The sequence below is a fragment of the Petromyzon marinus genome, chromosome 37 (assembly GCF_048934315.1).
Source record: "Petromyzon marinus isolate PM22_M1 ecotype Great Lakes invasive population chromosome 37, UKy_Petmar_22M1.pri1.0, whole genome shotgun sequence".
NCBI classification, from domain to species: Eukaryota; Metazoa; Chordata; class Hyperoartia; order Petromyzontiformes; family Petromyzontidae; genus Petromyzon; species Petromyzon marinus.
The window spans coordinates 16,820,861-16,839,492 of NC_133703.1; the positions used below are offsets into that span (position 1 = coordinate 16,820,861).

At 39.6% G+C, this 18,632-nt stretch overlaps 11 non-coding genes across 11 annotated transcripts; all 11 read right to left on the reverse strand.

Annotated features, from left to right (window-relative positions):
- Window positions 1–85: 85 nt before the first annotated feature.
- TRNAV-CAC (transfer RNA valine (anticodon CAC)) lies at window positions 86–158 on the reverse strand. The gene has a single exon. It is a non-coding gene; the product is annotated as a tRNA-Val (tRNA).
- Window positions 159–735: 577 nt separating this feature from the next.
- Window positions 736–808, reverse strand: TRNAV-CAC (transfer RNA valine (anticodon CAC)). Its single transcript has one exon. It is a non-coding gene; the product is annotated as a tRNA-Val (tRNA).
- A 4,711-nt stretch (window positions 809–5,519) lies between these two features.
- Window positions 5,520–5,592, reverse strand: TRNAV-UAC (transfer RNA valine (anticodon UAC)). Its single transcript has one exon. It is a non-coding gene; the product is annotated as a tRNA-Val (tRNA).
- Window positions 5,593–6,391: 799 nt separating this feature from the next.
- TRNAV-UAC (transfer RNA valine (anticodon UAC)) lies at window positions 6,392–6,464 on the reverse strand. The gene has a single exon. It is a non-coding gene; the product is annotated as a tRNA-Val (tRNA).
- Window positions 6,465–6,609: 145 nt separating this feature from the next.
- Window positions 6,610–6,682, reverse strand: TRNAV-UAC (transfer RNA valine (anticodon UAC)). The gene has a single exon. It is a non-coding gene; the product is annotated as a tRNA-Val (tRNA).
- A 581-nt stretch (window positions 6,683–7,263) lies between these two features.
- TRNAV-AAC (transfer RNA valine (anticodon AAC)) lies at window positions 7,264–7,336 on the reverse strand. Its single transcript has one exon. It is a non-coding gene; the product is annotated as a tRNA-Val (tRNA).
- A 5,596-nt stretch (window positions 7,337–12,932) lies between these two features.
- On the reverse strand, window positions 12,933–13,005 carry TRNAV-AAC (transfer RNA valine (anticodon AAC)). The gene has a single exon. It is a non-coding gene; the product is annotated as a tRNA-Val (tRNA).
- Window positions 13,006–13,586: 581 nt separating this feature from the next.
- Window positions 13,587–13,659, reverse strand: TRNAV-UAC (transfer RNA valine (anticodon UAC)). The gene has a single exon. It is a non-coding gene; the product is annotated as a tRNA-Val (tRNA).
- Window positions 13,660–13,804: 145 nt separating this feature from the next.
- TRNAV-UAC (transfer RNA valine (anticodon UAC)) lies at window positions 13,805–13,877 on the reverse strand. Its single transcript has one exon. It is a non-coding gene; the product is annotated as a tRNA-Val (tRNA).
- Window positions 13,878–14,458: 581 nt separating this feature from the next.
- Window positions 14,459–14,531, reverse strand: TRNAV-AAC (transfer RNA valine (anticodon AAC)). The gene has a single exon. It is a non-coding gene; the product is annotated as a tRNA-Val (tRNA).
- Window positions 14,532–15,548: 1,017 nt separating this feature from the next.
- TRNAV-AAC (transfer RNA valine (anticodon AAC)) lies at window positions 15,549–15,621 on the reverse strand. Its single transcript has one exon. It is a non-coding gene; the product is annotated as a tRNA-Val (tRNA).
- Window positions 15,622–18,632: the final 3,011 nt, after the last annotated feature.

The following is an 18,632-nucleotide window of genomic DNA, read 5'->3' on the forward strand; positions in this document are numbered from 1 at the left end:
ACAAATCATTACATCATCAAGTTCATGAAGGCATATTTTACGTACACTTTAATTAAAATACGAATTGTTTTGGTTTTACGTAAAATGTTTCCGCCCGGTTTCGAACCGGGGACCTTTCGCGTGTGAGGCGAACGTGATAACCACTACACTACGGAAACTGCTTGTCAAACTTGTGAAGTTGCAACACACTTCACTGGTATAGGCCTATGGCAACAAGGTAGAATCATGAATTCATTATCTTCATGAAAGCACATTTTAGGTCCAATTTAAATAAAATACGATTTTTATTGGTTATACGTAAAATGTTTCCGCCCGGTTTCAAACCAGGAACCTTTCACGTGTTAGGCGAACGTGATAACCACTACATTACGGAAACTGTCAAACTTGTGAAGTTGCAACATAATTCACTGCCATAGGCCTATGCCAACAATGAAGAATCATGAAATCATCATCTTCATGAGGGCACATTCAACGTCCAATTTAAATAAAACAGGAAATGTTTTGGTTTACCGTAAAATGTGTCCAACCGGTTTCAAACCAGGAACCTTTCGCGTGTTAGGCGAACATGATAACCACTACACTACAGAAACTGCTTGAAGAACATGTAACGTAGCAACATATTTCACTGAAATAAGTCGAATAGTCCAGTTACAAAGCATTAAATCATCAAGTTCATGAAGGCATATTTTACGTACACTTTAATTAAAATACGAATTGTTTTGGTTTTATGTAAAATGTTTCCGCCCGGTTTCGAACCGGGGACCTTTCGCGTGTGAGGCGAACGTGATAACCACTACACTACGGAAACTGCTTGTCAAACTCGTGAAGTTGCAACACACTTCACTGGTATAGGCCTATGCCAACAATGAAGAATCATGAATTCATTATCTTCATGAAAGCACATTTTAGGTCCAATTTAAATAAAATAGATTTTTATTGGTTATACGTAAAATGTTTCCGCCCGGTTTCGAACCAGGGACCTTTCGCGTGTTAGGCGAACATGATAACCAATACACTACGGAAACTGGTTGTCAAACTTGTGAAGCTGCAACATACTTCACTGGCATAGGCCAATGCCAACAATCATCATCTTCATGAAATCATCACCTTCATGAGGGCACATTTTGTGTCCTATTTAAATAAAATACGAATTGTTTTGGTTTAACGTAAAATGTTTCTGCCCGGTTTCAAACCAGGAACCTTTCGCGTGTTAGGCGAACGTGATAACCACTACACTACGGAAACTGCTTGAAGAACATGTAACGTAGCAACATATTTCACTGAAATATTTCGAAACGTCCAGTGTCAAATCATTAAATCATCAAGTTCATGAAGGCATATTTTACGTCCACTTTAAATAAAATACAAATTGTTTTGGTTTTACATAGAATGTTTCCGCCCGGTTTCAAACCAGGAACTTTCACGTGTTAGGCAAACGTAATAACCACTACACTACGGAAACTGCTTGTCAAACTCGAGAAGTTGCAACACACTTCACTGGTATAGACCTATGCCAACAATGAAGAATCATGAAATCATCATCTTCATGAAAGCACATTTAACGTGCAATTTAAAAAAAACACGATTTTTTTTGGTTATACGTAAAATGTTTCCACACGGTTTCAAACCAGGACCCTTTCACGTGTTAGGCGAACGTGATAACCACTACACTACGGAATCTGCTTGTCAAACTTGTGAAGTTGCAACATACTTCACTGGCATAGGCCAATGCCAACAATGAAGAATCATGAAATCATCACGTTCATGAAGGCACATTTTGTGTCCTATTTAAATAAAATACGAATTGTTTTGGTTTAACGTAAAATGTTTCTGCCCGGTTTCAAACCAGGGACCTTTCGCGTGTTAGGCGAACGTGATAACCACTACACTACGGAAACTGCTTGAAGAACATGTAACGTAGCAACATATTTCACTGAAATATTTCGAAACGTCCAGTGTCAAATCATTAAATCATCAAGTTCATGAAGGCATATTTTACGTCCACTTTAAATAAAATACAAATTGTTTTGGTTTTACATAGAATGTTTCCGCCCGGTTTCAAACCAGGAACCTTTCACATGTTAGGCAAACGTAATAACCACTACACTACGGAAACTGCTTGTCAAACTCGTGAAGTTGCAACACACTTCACTGGTATAGGCCTATGCCAACAATGAAGAATCATGAATTCATTATCTTCATGAAAGCACATTTTAGGTCCAATTTAAATAAAATAGATTTTTATTGGTTATACGTAAAATGTTTCCGCCCGGTTTCGAACCAGGGACCTTTCGCGTGTTAGGCGAACATGATAACCAACACACTACGGAAACTGGTTGTCAAACTTGTGAAGCTGCAACATACTTCACTGGCATAGGCCAATGCCAACAATCATCATCTTCATGAAATCATCACCTTCATGAGGGCACATTTTGTGTCCTATTTAAATAAAATACGAATTGTTTTGGTTTAACGTAAAATGTTTCCGCCCGGTTTCGAACCGGGGACCTTTCGCGTGTGAGGCGAACGTGATAACCACTACACTACGGTACCTGCTTGTCAAACTTGTGAAGTTGCAACACACTTCACTGGCATAGGCCAATGCCAACAATGAAGAATCATGAAATCATCACGTTCATGAAGGCACATTTTGCGTCCACTTTAAATAAAATCCGAATTTTTTGGTTTTAGATAAAATGTTTCCACCCGGTTTCAAACTAGGGACCTTTCGCGTGTGAGGCAAACGTGATAACCACTCCAATATGGAAACAGCTTTTCCAAACTGCTAAGTTACAACACACTTCACTGGTATAGACCTACGCCAACAATGAAGAATCATTAAATCATCATCTTCATGAAAGCACATTCAACGTCCAATTTAAATAAAATACGATTTTTTTTGGTTATACGTAAAATGTTTCCAACCGGTTTCAAACCAGGAACCTTTCGCGTGTTAGGCAAACAGGATAACCACTACACTACGGAAACTGCTTGAAGAACATGTAACGTAGCAACATATTTCACTAAAATAGGTCGAATCGTCCAGTTACAAATCATTACATCATCAAGTTCATGAAGGCATATTTTACGTACACTTTAATTAAAATACGAATTGTTTTGGTTTTACGTAAAATGTTTCCGCCCGGTTTCGAACCGGGGACCTTTCGCGTGTGAGGCGAACGTGATAACCACTACACTACGGTACCTGCTAGTCAAACTTGTGAAGTTGCAACACACTTCACTGGTATAGGCCTATGCCAACAAGGTAGAATCATGAATTCATTATCTTCATGAAAGCACATTTTAGGTCCAATTTAAATAAAATACGATTTTTATTGGTTATACGTAAAATGTTTCCGCCCGGTTTCAAACCAGGAACCTTTCACGTGTTAGGCGAACGTGATAACCACTACATTAAGGAAACTGTCAAACTTGTGAAGTTGCAACATACTTCACTGCCATAGGCCTATGCCAACAATGAAGAATCATGAAATCATCATCTTCATGAGGGCACATTCAACGTCCAATTTAAATAAAACAGGAAATGTTTTGGTTTACCGTAAAATGTGTCCAACCGGTTTCAAACCAGGAACCTTTCGCGTGTTAGGCGAACATGATAACCACTACACTACAGAAACTGCATGAAGAACATGTAACGTAGCAACATATTTCACTGAAATAAGTCGAAACGAACAATGTCAAATCATTAAATCATCACGTTCATGAAGGCATATTTTACGTACACTTTAATTAAAATACGAATTGTTTTGGTATAACGTGAAATGTTTCTGCCCGGTTTCAAACCGGGGACCTTTCACGGGTTAGGCGAACGTGATAACCACTACACTACGGAAACTGCTTGTCAACCTCGTGAAGTTGCAACACACTTCACTGGTATAGGCCTATGCCAACAATGAAGAATAATGAATTCATTATCTTCATGAGGGCACATTTTACCTGCAATTAAAATAAAAAAACGATTTTTTTGGTTATACGTAAAATGTTTCCACCCGGTTTCAAACCAGGAACCTTTCACGTGTTAGGCGAACGTGATAACCACTACATTACGGAAACTGTCAAACTTGTGAAGTTGCAACATAATTCACTGCCATAGGCCTATGCCAACAATGAAGAATCATGAAATCATCATCTTCATGAGGGCACATTTTACGTGCAATTTAAATAAAACAGGAAATGTTTTGGTTTACCGTAAAATGTGTCCACCCGGTTTCAAACCAGGAACCGTTCGCGTGTTAGGCGAACATGATAACCACTACACTACAGAAACTGCATGAAGAACATGTAACGTAGCAACATATTTCACTGAAATAAGTCGAAACGAACAATGTCAAATCATTAAATCATCACGTTCATGAAGGCATATTTTACGTACACTTTAATTAAAATACGAATTGTTTTGGTTTTATGTAAAATGTTTCCGCCCGGTTTCAAACCAGGAACCTTTCACGTGTTAGGCGAACGTGATAACCACTACATTACGGAAACTGTCAAACTTGTGAAGTTGCAACATACTTCACTGCCATAGGCCTATGCCAACAATGAAGAATCATGAAATCATCATCTTCATGAGGGCACATTCAACGTCCAATTTAAATAAAACAGGAAATGTTTTGGTTTACCGTAAAATGTGTCCAACCGGTTTCAAACCAGGAACCTTTCGCGTGTTAGGCGAACATGATAACCACTACACTACAGAAACTGCATGAAGAACATGTAACGTAGCAACATATTTCAATGAAATAAGTCGAAACGAACAATGTCAAATCATTAAATCATCACGTTCATGAAGGCACATTTTGCGTCCACTTTAAATTAAATCCGAATTGTTTTGGTTTTAGATAAAATGTTTCCACCCGGTTTCAAACTAGGGACCTTTCGCGTTTGAGGCGAACGTGATAACCACGACAAAACGGAAACTGCTTGAAGAACATGGGTAGTTGCTACATACTTCACTGGCATAGGCCTATGCCAACAATGAAGAATCATGAAATCATCACGTTCATGAAGGCACATTTTGCGTCCTCTTTAAATAAAATCCGAATTGTTTTGGTTTAACGTGAAATGTTTCTGCCCGGTTTCAAACCGGGGACCTTTCGCGTGTGAGGCAAACGTGATAACCACTACACTACGGAAACTGCTTGTCAACCTCGTGAAGTTGCAACACACTTCACTGGTATAGGCCTATGCCAACAATGAAGAATCATGAAATCATCACGTTCATTAAGGCACATTTTGCGTCCTCTTTAAATAAAATCCGAATTGTTTTGGTTATACTTACAATGTTTCCACCCGGCTTCAAACCAGGGACCTTTCGCGTGTTAGGCGAACATGATAACCACTACACTACGGAAACTGCTTCAAGAACATGTAACGTAGCAACATATTTCACTGAAAATAGTCGAATCGTCCAGTTGCAAATCATTAAATCATCAAGTTCATGAAGGCATATTTTACGTCCGCTTTAAATAAATTACGAATTGTTTTGGTTTCACGTAAAATGTTTCCGCCCGGTTTCGAACCGGGGACCTTTCGCGTGTAAAGCGAACGTGATAACCACTACACTACGGAAACTGCTTGATGAACATGTAACGTAGCAACATATTTCACTGAAATAAGTCGAAACGAACAATGTCAAATCATTAAATCATCACGTTCATGAAGGCACATTTTGCGTCCACTTTAAATAAAATCCGAATTGTTTTGGTTTTAGATAAAATGTTTCCACCCGGTTTCAAACTAGGGACCTTTCGCGTTTGAGGCGAACGTGATAACCACGACAAAACGGAAACTGCTTGAAGAACATGGGTAGTTGCTACATACTTCACTGGCATAGGCCTATGCCAACAATGAAGAATCATGAAATCATAACGTTCATGAAGGCACATTTTGCGTCCTCTTTAAATAAAATCCGAATTGTTTTGGTTATACTTACAATGTTTCCACCCGGCTTCAAACCAGGGACCTTTCGCGTGTTAGGCGAACATGATAACCACTACACTACGGAAACTGCTTGAAGAACATGTAACGTAGCAACATATTTCACTGAAATAAGTCGAATCGTCCAGTTACAAATCATTAAATCATCAAGTTCATGAAGGCATATTTTACGTCCACTTTAAATAAAATACAAATTGTTTTGGTTTTACATAGAATGTTTCCGCCCGGTTTCAAACCAGGAACCTTTCACGTGTAAGGCTAACGTGATAACCACTACACTACGGAAACTGCTTCAAGAACATGTAACGTAGCAACATATTTCACTGAAATAAGTCGAATCGTCCAGTTACAAATCATTAAATCATCAAGTTCATGAAGGCATATTTTACGTCCGCTTTAAATAAAATACGAATTGTTTTTGTTTCACGTAAAATGTTTCTGCCCGATTTCGAACCGGGGACATTTCGCGTGTAAAGCGAACGTGATAACCACTACACTACGGAAACTGGTTGGAGAACATGTAACGTAGCAACATATTTCACTGAAATAAGTCGAATCGTCCAGTTGCAAATCATTAAATCATCAAGTTCATGAAGGCATATTTTACGTCCGCTTTAAATAAAATTCGAATTGTTTTGGTTTCACGTAAAATGTTTCCGCCCGGTTTCAAACCGGGGACCTTTCGCGTGTAAAGCGAACGTAATAACCACTACACTACGGAAACTGCTTGAAGAACATGTAACGTAGCAACATATTTCACTGAAATAAGTCGAAACGTCCAGTGTCAAATCATTAAATCATCAAGTTCATGAAGGCATATTTTACGTCCACTTTAAATAAAATACAAATTGTTTTGGTTTTACATAGAATGTTTCCGCCCGGTTTCAAACCAGGAACCTTTCAAGTGTAAGGCTAACGTGATAACCACTACACTGCGGAAACTGCTTGAAGAACATGTAACGTAGCAACATATTTCACTGAAATAAGTCGAATCGTCCAGTTACAAATCATTAAATCATCAAGTTCATGAAGGCATATTTTACGTCCGCTTTAAATAAAATACGAATTGTTTTTGTTTCACGTAAAATGTTGCCGCCCGATTTCGAACCGGGGACATTTCGCGTGTGAGGCGAACGTGATAACCACTACACTACGGAAACTGCTTGTCAAACTTGTGAAGTTGCAACACACTTCACTGGTATAGGCCTATACCAACAAGGAAGAATCATGAATTCATTATCTTCATGAAAGCACATTTTAGGTCCAATTTAAATAAAATACGATTTTTATTGGTTATACGTAAAATGTTTCCGCCCGGTTTCGAACCGGGGACCTTTCGCGTGTTAGGCGAACGTGATAACCACTACACTACGGAAACTGCTTTAAGAACATGTAACGTAGCAACATATTTCACTGAAATAAGTCGAAACGAACAATGTCAAATCATTAAATCATCACGTTCATGAAGGCACATTTTGCGTCCACTTTAAATAAAATCCGAATTGTTTTGGTTTTAGATAAAATGTTTCCACCCGGTTTCAAACTAGGGACCTTTCGCGTTTGAGGCGAACATGATAACCACGACAAAACGGAAACTGCTTTAAGAACATGGGTAGTTGCTACATACTTCACTGGCATAGGCCTATGCCAACAATGAAGAATCATGAAGGCACATTTTGCGTCCTCTTTAAATAAAATCCGAATTGTTTTGGTTTTACGTAAAATGTTTCTGGCCGGTTTCAAACCGGGGACCTTTCGCGTGTGAGGCAAACGTGATAACCACTACACTACGGAAACTGATTGTCAACATCGTGAAGTTGCAACACACTTCACTGGTATAGGCCTATGCCAACAATGAAGAATCATGAAATCATCATCTTCATGAGGGCACATTTTACCTGCACTTTAAATAAAACAGGAATTGTTTTGGTTTTACATAAAATGTTTATGCCCGGTTTTGCACCAGGTCCTTTCGCGTGTTAGGCAAACGTGATAACCACCACACTACGGAAACTGCTTGCCAAACTTGTGAAGTTGCAACATACTTCACTGGCATAGGCCAATGCCAACAATGAAGAATCATGAAATCATCACGTTCACGAAAGCACATTTTGCGTCCTCGTTAAATAAAATCCGAATTTTTTCGGTTATACGTAAAATGCTTCCACCCGGTTTCAAACCAGGGACCTTTCACGTGTTAGGGGAACGTGATAACCACTACACTACGGAAACTGCTTGTCAAATTTGTGAAGTTGCAACATATTTCACTGGCATAGGCCTCTGCCAACAATGAAGAATCATGAATTTATTATCTTCATGAAAGCACATTTTAAGTCCAATTTAAATAAAATACGATTTCTTTTGGTTATACGTTAAATGTTTCCACCCGGTTTCAAACCATGAACCTTTCGCGTGTGAGGCGAACGTGATAACCACTACACCACGGAAACTGGTTGGAGAACATGTCACGTAGCAACATATTTCACTGAAATAAGTCGAAACGAACAATGTCAAATCATTAAATCATCACGTTCATGAAGGGACATTTTGCGTCCCCTTTAAATAAAATCCGAATTGTTTTGGTTTTAGATAAAATGTTTCCACCCGGTTTCAAACCAGGGACCTTTCGTGTGTTAGGCTACCGTGATAACCACTACAAAACGGAAACTGCTTGAAGAACATGGGTAGTTGCTACATACTTCACTGGCATAGGCCTATGCCAACAATGAAGAATCATGAAATCATCACGTTCATGAAGGCATATTTTACGCCCACTTTAAATAAAATTCGAATTGTTTTGGTTTTACGTAAAATGTTTCCACCCGGTTTCAAACCATGAACCTTTCGCGTGTTAGGCGAACATGATAACCACTACACTACGGAAACTGCTTGAAGAACATGTAACGTAGCAACATATTTCACTGAAATAAGTCGAATCGTCCAGTTACAAATCATTAAATCATCAAGTTCATGAAGGCATATTTTACGTCCGCTTTAAATAAAATACGAATTGTTTTGGTTTCACGTAAAATGTTTCCGCCCGGTTTCGAACCGGGGACCTTTTGCGTGTGAGGCGAACGTGATAACCACTACACTACGGAAACTGCTTGTCAAGCTCATAAAGTTGCAACACACTTCACTGGTATAGGCCTATGCCAACAATGAAGAATCATGAATTCATTATTTTCATGAAAGCACATTTTAGGTCCAATTTAAATAAAATAGATTTTTATTGGTTATACGTAAAATTTCGATTTAAAGCTTTCGTGACTGCAATGATTCATCTTCTTTGGTTCTTTCGGTAAAGTCACGTAGAATGATAATAAAATAATAAATTGATAAAATAAAATAACACAATAATATTCTCACGACGTTTCGGCCACAACACAAGCGGCCTTCATCAGGTGAAGGGGGCGAGACTGTCTGGTAGGACAGCGCTGGAGTGAAAGAGCCACGTTCAGATACGGCCTTTAAGCTGTGTGAGAGGAACAAAGCGCCTTGACAAAGGAATTAGCATAGAATTTAGCATTGAAATGGCTGAATGATTAGCTTGTGACTGGTCACAGAAATAGCTTTGTTAAAAGTTAAAGCATACACACCCGCAGAGGCACCCACTGTTAAAGGGATTAGCATAGAATTTAGCATTGAAATAGCTAAGTTAAGGCATACACATCTTGACAATGGAATTAGCATAGAATTTAGCATTGAGATAGCTGAGTGGTTAGCTTGTACCTGCTGCAGAAATAGCTACGTTAAAGTCAGAGCATACACATTCACCGAGGCCCTTAGTACAAATCAAACAGGAGAATTTAGCATTGAAATAACTAGGCGAATCCAGCATTGAAACAACTGAGTGATTAGCTAGTGACTGGTCACAGAAATGACTACACATCTGAGCTATTCACAGTACTATATAGTGAACCAATAAAAACTAAAATATAAATTACCTTCATGTTATCAATAAACTCTATATTCTCCAATCAGCTAAGCTACCAACAATAAGTCGTTATATATCACAATGCTATATGGCGAAAAAATGGGTGGATTCTTACCCTCAAATTTCAGCCCCACGGATAGCTACGGGTCCCGTTCAGACGGACGAGTTCGTCCATGGCCAGAACAGAGGAGGGGGAGAGAGACAGCTGCGAGGCCCTAGTATGCTCCATATTGTAAAACTATACCATTAACCGTGGTGTGAGAGGTATTAAGAGGCAATGCTGGCGAAAGAGCTGCGGTCTGAAGGTCATCGTAAAAATACAATTAATTAAGAACAGAAATGATTTAAAACATCTTTCCAGTGGTTACTAAGCCTGAATCCATCTTCTCGGTTGAAATTGTCTCTGTGCTTGTATATGTGAATGGCCTCATGAACGAATCTCTCATGGTAGCCGGTTGGTTTGCAAAGAACCTCCGTCTTGGAGAAGTCAATGTCATGTGAGCCCACTGAATTATAACAGTGATCTGCTACGGCAGAGGAGTTCGTCCTACCGTGTTTCAAGTCTGCTTTGTGTTCGCGGATGCGGTCTGAGATATGTCTTTTGGTTTCTCCAATGTAGCTACTACCACAGAGGCACTTTAGTTTGTAAACGCCCGGGTACTGTATGTCTGGAACAGCATCTTTTACAGATGGAACAAAAATCACGGATTTTATGTACTGTGTTGAATCGGACCTGGATCTTGTGTTTGTTCAGGATTTTGGAGATCTTTTTAGTGACCCCTGCAATGTAGGGTAAGGTGATGGTTTTGAGTGGCTCCACAAGAGGATCCTTCTTCATGACTGGAGTGATGGCTTTGCGGATTGTGTAGTCGGAGTAGCCATTAGCCCTGAGAGCCTGGTGTACGTGCTTGAGTTCACTGGTAATGTGTTCCTGGTCGGAAATGCATTGGGCTCTATGGTATAGAGTCTTGATGAGGGAGTTCTTCTGGGATGGATGGTGGTGGGAATCCGGTTTCAAGTAAGCATCTGTATGGGTAGCTTTCCTGTAGACAGAGTGGCTCATTGAACCATCATGTCTTCTTTTAATTAAGACATCCAAAAAGGGTAGTTTGCCATCTTTTTCGACCTCCATGGTAAATCTGATGGCTGGGTGTATGGAATTGATGTGGTCGCGGAATTAGTCTAGAGCAGGCTGGCCATGTGGCCAGATGACAAAGGTGTCATCAACGTACCTCTTCCATAAGGTCGGGCGTAGAGTGGCAGTCTGGATGGCGTCAGTTTCAAATTTTTCCATGAATACGTTGGCTACAACCGGAGATAGGGGGGAGCCCATTGGGGTGCCCTCAGTTTGTTTGTAGAAAGTTCCATTCCAGGTGAAGTAAGTGTTGGTTAAGCAATGTCTCACCAGGGGGGGTACATCAGTATGCAGTCCTTGATGAACCAGGTCTTCAATGATAGCGATGGTGTCAGGTACCGGGACTTTGGTGAACAAGGACACCACATCAAAACTGACAAGCAGGTCGTTTGGGGACAGGGAAATGCCTTTGATTGTCGATACCAGGTGAGAAGAATTTAGTACCGCAGAGGTGGTTTTTCCAGTGAAAGGTCGCAGTATATCAGCAAGAAAACGTGCCAGTTTGTAGGTGGGGGAGCTGATAGTAGAGACGATGGGACGAAGGGGTGTATCTTCTTTGTGTATCTTTGGAAGGCCATATAATCTTGGTGGTCTGGCAGCAGAGGGCTTCAGCGAGAACTGTTTGATCTCATCAATTAATGCTGTTGAATCAGAGATGATTTTGTTCGTTTTGGTGACCAGGCTGTTGGTGGGATCTCTTTTTATTTTTGTGTAGCTGCCATCGTTGAGTAGTTCTTGAATTTTGTTGTTATATTATGTTTTGTCCATGATAACAGTGGCATTGCCCTTCACCTGATGAAGGCCGCTTGTGTTGTGGCCGAAACGTCGTGAGAATATTATTGTGTTATTTTATTTTATCAATTTATTATTTTATTATCATTCTACGTGACTTTACCGAAAGAACCAAAGAAGATGAATCATTGCAGTCACGAAAGCTTTAAATCGAAATTTAACCGCCTCTACGGGGAGGGATTCCACACATCCTTAAGATCATTCAACAGACTTCGGGATAAGAAGGCTCAACTAATCGAGTCTCTCACATTTCTGAAGAGATGCCGCGACTCTAAGGTAATACCAACCGCATTTACACTAACCTCTGCTGTTGCAACTTCTTTCAATGCAAAACGAATTCTAGCTAGAACTAGCTTCGCTCTTATCTCGGAAAAAATCAGACTTACACGCACCGAATTCGATCAGTTAGACAAGACACTCTACAAATCACACTTAAAATTGACAGCAACAATGTCTACATCGGATTGGGAACATGTAGACAAACCTTTCACGTGTAAGGCTAACGTGATAACCACTACACTACGGAAACTGCTTGTCAAACTCGTGAAGTTGCAACACACTTCACTGGTATAGGCCTATGCCAACAAGGAAGAATCATGAATTCATTATCTTCATGAAAGCACATTTTAGGTCCAATTTAAATAAAATACTATTTTTATTGGTTATACGTAAAATGTTTCCGCCAGGTTTCAAACCAGGAACCTTTCGCGTGTTAGGCAAACATGATAACCACTACACTACGGAAACTGCTTCAAGAACATGTAACGTAGCAACATATTTCACTGAAATAAGTCGAATCGTCCAGTTACAAATCATTAAATCATCAAGTTCATGAAGGCATATTTTACGTCCGCTTTAAATAAAATACGAATTGTTTTTGTTTCACGTAAAATGTTTCTGCCCGATTTCGAACCGGGGACATTTCGCGTGTGAGGCGAACGTGATAACCACTACACTACGGAAACTGCTTGTCAAACTTGTGAAGTTGCAACACACTTCACTGGTATAGGCCTATACCAACAAGGAAGAATCATGAATTCATTATCTTCATGAAAGCACATTTTAGGTCCAATTTAAATAAAATACGATTTTTATTGGTTATACGTAAAATGTTTCCGCCCGGTTTCGAACCGGGGACCTTTCGCGTGTTAGGCGAACGTGATAACCACTACACTACGGAAACTGCTTGAAGAACATGTAACGTAGCAACATATTTCACTGAAATAAGTCGAAACGAACAATGTCAAATCATTAAATCATCACGTTCATGAAGGCACATTTTGCGTCCACTTTAAATAAAATCCGAATTGTTTTGGTTTTAGATAAAATGTTTCCACCCGGTTTCAAACTAGGGACCTTTCGCGTTTGAGGCGAACGTGATAACCACGACAAAACGGAAACTGCTTGAAGAACATGGGTAGTTGCTACATACTTCACTGGCATAGGCCTATGCCAACAATGAAGAATCATGAAATCATAACGTTCATGAAGGCACATTTTGCGTCCTCTTTAAATAAAATCCGAATTGTTTTGGTTATACTTACAATGTTTCCACCCGGCTTCAAACCAGGGACCTTTCGCGTGTTAGGCGAACATGATAACCACTACACTACGGAAACTGCTTGAAGAACATGTAACGTAGCAACATATTTCACTGAAATAAGTCGATTCGTCCAGTTGCAAATCATTAAATCATCAAGTTCATGAAGGCATATTTTACGTCCGACTTAAATAAAATTCGAATTGTTTTGGTTTCACGTAAAATGTTTCCGCCCGGTTTCGAACCGGGGACCTTTCGCGTGTAAAGCGAACGTGATAACCACTACACTACGGAAACTGGTTGGAGAACATGTAACGTAGCAACATATTTCACTGAAATAAGTCGAATCGTCCAGTTACAAATCATTAAATCATCAAGTTCATGAAGGCATATTTTACGTCCACTTTAAATAAAATACAAATTGTTTTGGTTTTACATAGAATGTTTCCGCCCGGTTTCAAACCAGGAACCTTTCACGTGTAAGGCGAACGTGATAACCACTACACTACGGAAACTGCTTGTCAAACTCGTGACGTTGCAACACACTTCACTGGTATAGGCCTATGCTAACAAGGAAGAATCATGAATTCATTATCTTCATGAAAGCACATTTTAGGTCCAATTTAAATAAAATACGATTTTTATTGATTATACGTAAAATGTTTCCGCCAGGTTTCAAACCATGAACCTTTCGCGTGTTAGGCGAACATGATAACCACTACATTACGGAAACTGCTTCAAGAACATGTAACGTAGCAACATATTTCACTGAAATAAGTCGAATCGTCCAGTTACAAATCATTAAATCATCAAGTTCATGAAGGCATATTTTACGTCCGCTTTAAATAAAATACGAATTGTTTTTGTTTCACGTAAAATGTTTCTGCCCGATTTCGAACCGGGGACATTTCGCGTGTGAGGCGAACGTGATAACCACTACACTACGGAAACTGCTTGTCAAACTTGTGAAGTTGCAACACACTTCACTGGTATAGGCCTATACCAACAAGGAAGAATCATGAATTCATTATCTTCATGAAAGCACATTTTAGGTCCAATTTAAATAAAATACGATTTTTATTGGTTATACGTAAAATGTTTCCGCCCGGTTTCGAACCGGGGACCTTTCGCGTGTTAGGCGAACGTGATAACCACTACACGACGGAAACTGCTTGAAGAACATGTAACGTAGCAACATATTTCACTGAAATAAGTCGAAACGAACAATGTCAAATCATTAAATCATCACGTTCATGAAGGCACATTTAGCGTCCACTTTAAATAAAATCCGAATTGTTTTGGTTTTAGATAAAATGTTTCCACCCGGTTTCAAACTAGGGACCTTTTGCGTTTGAGGCGAACGTGATAACCACGACAAAACGGAAACTGCTTGAAGAACATGGGTAGTTGCTACATACTTCACTGGCATAGGCCTATGCCAACAATGAAGAATCATGAAATCATAACGTTCATGAAGGCACATTTTGCGTCCTCTTTAAATAAAATCCGAATTGTTTTGGTTTAACGTGAAATGTTTCTGCCCGGTTTCAAACCGGGGACCTTTCGCGTGTGAGGCAAACGTGATAACCACTACACTACGGAAACTGCTTGTCAACCTCGTGAAGTTGCGACACACTTCACTGGTATAGGCCTATGCCAACAATAAAAAATCATGAAATCATCACGTTCATTAAGGCACATTTTGCGTCCTCTTTAAATAAAATCCGAATTGTTTTGGTTATACTTACAATGTTTCCACCCGGCTTCAAACCAGGGACCTTTCGCGTGTTAGGCGAACATGATAACCACTACACTACGGAAACTGCTTGAAGAACATGTAACGTAGCAACATATTTCACTGAAATAAGTCGAAACGTCCAGTGTCAAATCATTAAATCATCAAGTTCATGAAGGCATATTTTACGTCCACTTTAAATAAAATACAAATTGTTTTGGTTTTACATAGAATGTTTCCGCCCGGTTTCAAACCAGGAACCTTTCACGTGTAAGGCTAACGTGATAACCACTACACTACGGAAACTGCTTGTCAAACTCGTGAAGTTGCAACACACTTCACTGGTATAGGCCTATGCCAACAAGGAAGAATCATGAATTCATTATCTTCATGAAAGCACATTTTAGGTCCAATTTAAATAAAATACGATTTTTATTGGTTATACGTAAAATGTTTCCGCCCGGTTTCGAACCGGGGACCTTTCGCGTGTTAGGCGAACGTGATAACCACTACACTACGGAAACTGCTTGTCAACATCGTGAAGTTGCAACACACTTCACTGGTATAGGCCTATGCCAACAATGAAGAATCATGAAATCATCATCTTCATGAGGGCACATTTTACCTGCACTTTAAATAAAACAGGAATTGTTTTGGTTTTACATAAAATGTTTATGCCCGGTTTTGCACCAGGTCCTTTCGCGTGTTAGGCAAACGTGATAACCACCACACTACGGAAACTGCTTGCCAAACTTGTGAAGTTGCAACATACTTCACTGGCATAGGCCAATGCCAACAATGAAGAATCATGAAATCATCACGTTCACGAAAGCACATTTTGCGTCCTCGTTAAATAAAATCCGAATTTTTTCGGTTATACGTAAAATGCTTCCACCCGGTTTCAAACCAGGGACCTTTCACGTGTTAGGGGAACGTGATAACCACTACACTACGGAAACTGCTTGTCAAATTTGTGAAGTTGCAACATATTTCACTGGCATAGGCCTCTGCCAACAATGAAGAATCATGAATTTATTATCTTCATGAAAGCACATTTTAAGTCCAATTTAAATAAAATACGATTTCTTTTGGTTATACGTTAAATGTTTCCACCCGGTTTCAAACCATGAACCTTTCGCGTGTGAGGCGAACGTGATAACCACTACACCACGGAAACTGGTTGGAGAACATGTCACGTAGCAACATATTTCACTGAAATAAGTCGAAACGAACAATGTCAAATCATTAAATCATCACGTTCATGAAGGGACATTTTGCGTCCCCTTTAAATAAAATCCGAATTGTTTTGGTTTTAGATAAAATGTTTCCACCCGGTTTCAAACCAGGGACCTTTCGCGTGTTAGGCTACCGTGATAACCACTACAAAACGGAAACTGCTTGAAGAACATGGGTAGTTGCTACATACTTCACTGGCATAGGCCTATGCCAACAATGAAGAATCATGAAATCATCACGTTCATGAAGGCATATTTTACGCCCACTTTAAATAAAATTCGAATTGTTTTGGTTTTACGTAAAATGTTTCCACCCGGTTTCAAACCATGAACCTTTCGCGTGTTAGGCGAACATGATAACCACTACACTACGGAAACTGCTTGAAGAACATGTAACGTAGCAACATATTTCACTGAAATAAGTCGAATCGTCCAGTTACAAATCATTAAATCATCAAGTTCATGAAGGCATATTTTACGTCCGCTTTAAATAAAATACGAATTGTTTTGGTTTCACGTAAAATGTTTCCACCCGGTTTCGAACCGGGGACCTTTTGCGTGTGAGGCGAACGTGATAACCACTACACTACGGAAACTGCTTGTCAAGCTCATAAAGTTGCAACACACTTCACTGGTATAGGCCTATGCCAACAATGAAGAATCATGAATTCATTATTTTCATGAAAGCACATTTTAGGTCCAATTTAAATAAAATAGATTTTTATTGGTTATACGTAAAATTTCGATTTAAAGCTTTCGTGACTGCAATGATTCATCTTCTTTGGTTCTTTCGGTAAAGTCACGTAGAATGATAATAAAATAATAAATTGATAAAATAAAATAACACAATAATATTCTCACGACGTTTCGGCCACAACACAAGCGGCCTTCATCAGGTGAAGGGGGCGAGACTGTCTGGTAGGACAGCGCTGGAGTGAAAGAGCCACGTTCAGATACGGCCTTTAAGCTGTGTGAGAGGAACAAAGCGCCTTGACAAAGGAATTAGCATAGAATTTAGCATTGAAATGGCTGAATGATTAGCTTGTGACTGGTCACAGAAATAGCTTTGTTAAAAGTTAAAGCATACACACCCGCAGAGGCACCCACTGTTAAAGGGATTAGCATAGAATTTAGCATTGAAATAGCTAAGTTAAGGCATACACATTTTGACAATGGAATTAGCATAGAATTTAGCATTGAGATAGCTGAGTGGTTAGCTTGTACCTGCTGCAGAAATAGCTACGTTAAAGTCAGAGCATACACATTCACCGAGGCCCTTAGTACAAATCAAACAGGAGAATTTAGCATTGAAATAACTAGGCGAATCCAGCATTGAAACAACTGAGTGATTAGCTAGTGACTGGTCACAGAAATGACTACACATCTGAGCTATTCACAGTACTATATAGTGAACCAATAAAAACTAAAATATAAATTACCTTCATGTTATCAATAAACTCTATATTCTCCAATCAGCTAAGCTACCAACAATAAGTCGTTATATATCACAATGCTATATGGCGAAAAAATGGGTGGATTCTTACCCTCAAATTTCAGCCCCACGGATAGCTACGGGTCCCGTTCAGACGGACGAGTTCGTCCATGGCCAGAACAGAGGAGGGGGAGAGAGACAGCTGCGAGGCCCTAGTATGCTCCATATTGTAAAACTATACCATTAACCGTGGTGTGAGAGGTATTAAGAGGCAATGCTGGCGAAAGAGCTGCGGTCTGAAGGTCATCGTAAAAATACAATTAATTAAGAACAGAAATGATTTAAAACATCTTTCCAGTGGTTACTAAGCCTGAATCCATCTTCTCGGTTGAAATTGTCTCTGTGCTTGTATATGTGAATGGCCTCATGAACGAATCTCTCATGGTAGCCGGTTGGTTTGCAAAGAACCTCCGTCTTGGAGAAGTCAATGTCATGTGAGCCCACTGAATTATAACAGTGATCTGCTACGGCAGAGGAGCTCGTCCTACCGTGTTTCAAGTCTGCTTTGTGTTCGCGGATGCGGTCTGAGATATGTCTTTTGGTTTCTCCAATGTAGCTACTACCACAGAGGCACTTTAGTTTGTAAACGCCCGGGTACTGTATGTCTGGAACAGCATCTTTTACAGATGGAACAAAAATCACGGATTTTATGTACTGTGTTGAATCGGACCTGGATCTTGTGTTTGTTCAGGATTTTGGAGATCTTTTTAGTGACCCCTGCAATGTAGGGTAAGGTGATGGTTTTGAGTGGCTCCACAAGAGGATCCTTCTTCATGACTGGAGTGATGGCTTTGCGGATTGTGTAGTC